This window comes from Danio aesculapii, chromosome 15 (assembly GCF_903798145.1).
Source record: "Danio aesculapii chromosome 15, fDanAes4.1, whole genome shotgun sequence".
Taxonomy (NCBI): Eukaryota; Metazoa; Chordata; class Actinopteri; order Cypriniformes; family Danionidae; genus Danio; species Danio aesculapii.
This window is the reverse complement of record NC_079449.1, coordinates 54,039-58,192: the sequence shown is the minus strand read 5'-3', so window position 1 is coordinate 58,192 and position 4,154 is coordinate 54,039.

The window sequence follows — 4,154 nt, the reverse complement described above, 5'->3', positions numbered from 1 at the left end:
ACTGAAATCTCTGAACACATCTACAGTGCATCCAGACAGTATTGATGGCGCTTCACTGTTTCCACATTTGTTTATGCTCCAGCTTTATTTCAAACTGGATTAAACTGATGTATTTCCTCAACATTCTACACACTATCCCCCATAATGACAATGTGGAGAAGAGTTTCTGAAATTGCTGCTGATTTATTAAAAATAAAGAAGCTGATAAATCAGATGTACATCAGTGTTGACAGGCTTTAGTGTGAAGCTCTAACTGGAGCTCAGGTCCATTCTGTTTCCACTGATCATTCTGGAGATGTTTCAGCAGCTTCACTGGAGTTCACCTGTGCTCAATTCAGCTGATCTGAAAAGGCGTACACCTGTCTATATAAGGGCCCAGGGTTGCATGTCAAAGCACAAACCAAGCATGAAGACAAAGGAATTGTCTGTAGACCTCCGAGACAGGATTGTCTGGAGCACAAGGCTGGGGAAGGTTACAGAAACATTTCTGCTGCTCTGAAAGCTCCAATGAGCACAGCGGCCTCCATCATCCGTCAGTGGAAGATGTTTAACCACCAGGACTCTTCCTAGAGCTGGCCGGCCATCTAAGCTGAGTGATCGGGGGAGAAGAGCCTTAGTCAGGGAGGTGATCAATAACCCAATGGTCACTCTGTCTGAGCTCCAGCGTTCTTCTGTGGAGAGAGGAGAACCTTACAGAAGGACAACCATCTGTGCAGCAATCCACCAATCAGGCCTGTATGGTAGAGTGGCCAGACGGAAGACACCCCCCCCACCTGGAATTAGGCAGAAGTCATCTGAAGGACTCTCAGAGCATCAGAAACTAAACTCTCTGCTCTGATGAGACTCAAACTGAACTCTTTGGAGTGAACGCCAGGCGTTACGTTTGGAGAAAAGCAGGCAGCGCTCATCACCAGGCTAACAGCATCCCTACAGTGAAGCATGGTGGTGGCAGCATCATGCTGTGGGGATGTTCTTCAGCAGCAGGAACTGGAAGACTAGTCAGGGTAGAGGGAAAGATGAATGCAGCGATGTACAGAGACATCCTGAATGAAGACCTGCTTCAGAGTGCTCTTGACCTCAGACTGGGGCGACGCTTCATCTTCCAGCAGGACAATGACCCAAAGCACACCGCCAACATATGAATGGAGCGGCTTCACGACAACTCGGCGAATGAGTGGCCCAGCCAGAGCCCAGATCTAAATCCTATTGAACATCTCTGGAGAGATCTGAAAATGGCTGTACACCGTCGCTTCCCATCCAACCTGATAGAGCTTGAGAGGTTCTGCAAAGAGGAACGGGCAAACATTCCCAAAAACAGGTGTGGTGAGCTTGTGGCATCATATTCAGAAAGACTTGAGGCTGTAATCACTGCCAAAGGAGCAGAGACAAAGTGTTGAGCAAAGGCTGTCAATACTGATGTACATCTGATTTATCAGCTCTTTTATTTTTAATAAATCAGCAGCAATTTCACAAACTCTTCTCCACATTGTCATTATGGAGGATAGTGTGTAGAATGTTGAGGAAATACATCAATTTAATCCAGTTTGGAATAAGGCTGGAACATAAACTAATGTGGAAACAGTGAAGCGCCATCAATACTGTCTGGATGCACTGTAGACGCACATACATATTTAACACACCGTACATGTGTGTGTAAGCATGTGTTAGTATGTGTTTGTGTTGTATGTATGTATGTGTGTGTGTGTGTGTGTGTGTACTGCTGCTAGTGTATATCAGTGCTGTGTTCTCCTCTTCCTGATCTCCTGAGTGTCGCTGCAGGGTGTGTTCTGTACAGCAGGAGTAAAGCGGCGGCTCTTTTGTTGGCTCCTCTGCTGAATGGATGATGTGGAGCGTCTCTCATCTCTTCTTCTGCATCAGCTCACTTTTGTCTTCCTGAGGGGGGTGAAGCTAGAGCCGCAGCCAATCAGAGCAGCCGGAGCCGCAGCCAATCAGAGCAGCTGAAATCGTAGCCAATGAGAGCAGTAAACTGTACTATACAGTATAACACTACCGACAGCTCTCTATCGCCACAGCAGATCAATTACTGTAGTTGTTGTGTTACCATAGCAACTGTAGAATCACCACAGCAGATCAATTACTGTAGTTGTTGTGTTACCATAGCAACTGTAGAATCACCACAACAGATCAATTACAATAGTTGTTACCATGGAAACTGTAGAATCGCCACAACAGATCAATTATTAGTTGTCGTGTTACCATAGCAACTGTAGAATCGCCACAGCATATCAATCACTGTAGTTGTCGTGTTACCATAGCAACTGTAGAATCACCACAACAAATCAATCACTGTAGTTGTCGTGTTACCATAGCAACTGTAGAATCACGACAGCAGTCCAATTACAGTAGTTGTTGTTACCATAGCGAATGTAGAATCACAACAGATCAATTACTGTAATTATGTTACCATAGCAACTGTAGAATAGCTACAGCAGATCAATTACTGTAGTTGTCGTGTTACCATAGCAACTGAAGAATCGTCAGAGCAAATCAATTACTATAGTTGTCATGTTACCATAGCAACTGAAGAATCGTCAGAGCAAATCAATTACTATAGTTGTCATGTTACCATAGCAACTGAAGAATTGCCACAGCAAATCAATTACTATAGTTGTCGTGTTACCATAGCAACTGTAGAATTACCACAGCAAATCAATAATTCAGTTTCCTATAGGAGAAATGACTAGGAATAATCAACAATAGAAAACAGTCAAACTACTCGCTCAACAAACAAGTGTTCATGACTATACACAAAAAGAAGAACAGTATAATAATGAAATATCAGTTAGCAGCATCAGAACGAGCTGTTTTTAACATCTAGAAATCAATGGAAGTGAAGGAGAGCAGAAGTCTGGAGATAAAACCATTCCAATGTCTGCGCCAGACTCATACGCCAAGAATAAGGTCAACAGTGGGCTTCAAAAACTACAGTATTTACTATGGACTCTCTCAGACACACACACACGCACACACACACACACACACACACACACACACACACACACACACACACACACACACATTAAACAGCATTTCAAACACAATCAAACGTGTTTTACAGAACGAAATGGATTGTCAGATAAAAGCCTCATCATGGGAGTGAAACACACACACACAGACGCGCACACACACACACACCTGTGCTGCAGGAAATGAGTGTGTCTATTGTTAAAGCTTCTTCTGTAGTCTGCCTGCTGCCGCTGGACTCTGCTATTGATTTGCCAGGCGCTCTGGATTCCTGCTTTTCTGAGAAACTGGGCAATTTCAGCACGTGACGAAGCAAGCTTCCAATTTCTGAGTCCCAGCCGGCGTCCAACAAAAGCATCTCGTGTTTGATTGAAGCAATTCTGATGTACGGCACACAGTTCAGGAGGTGTCGGGAGCAGCGCTCAGCCAGAAACAGAAAGAGTTTGAGGAGCGCTGTGGACATCCAGCTACACCACTGACCTTTAACCTGCAGAGACTGACAGCAACCAAAGCCTGGCTCTCCGCTGGGTCCCTGAGGGCCTGCGGGGGCAGCCAGCAGAGCTTAATGTCAGCGTGAACACTGGGTTTCTGACTCTTATTTCAGTGTGTTGGTGTTCTTCAACTCAAACATTCCTGAAATGTTCATTAGCCCTCAGAGGATTTGCAATTATTTTTTCAAGTCATTTCAAGGGGGAGGGAGAGTTAGGATTATCAGAAGGCTATCAGTCCATTAGGGGAGGGGCTTCAGTACAGGTTTATCAGTCCTTTAGGGCAGGGCTTTCAGTCCTTTAGGGCGGAGCTATCAGTCCTTCAGTACAGGTTTATCAGTGCTTTATTGCGGGGCTATCAGTCTTTTAGAGCGGGCCTATCAGTCCTTTAGGGCAGGGCATTCAGTCATTTAGGGCGGGGCTTTCTGTCATTTAGGGCAGGGCTTTCAGTCATTTAGGGCAGGGCTATCAGTCTTTAGTGTGGTGCTATCAGTCATTTAGGGCGGGGCTATCAGTTCATTAGGGCAGGGCTTTCAGTCATTTAGGGCGGGACTATCAGTACTTTAGGCCGGGGCTATCAGTCCTTTAGGGTGGGGCTATCAGTCTTTTAGGGCATGGCTATCAGTCCTTCAGTACAGGTTTATCAGTGCTTCAGGGTGGGGTTATCAGTCCTTTAGGGCA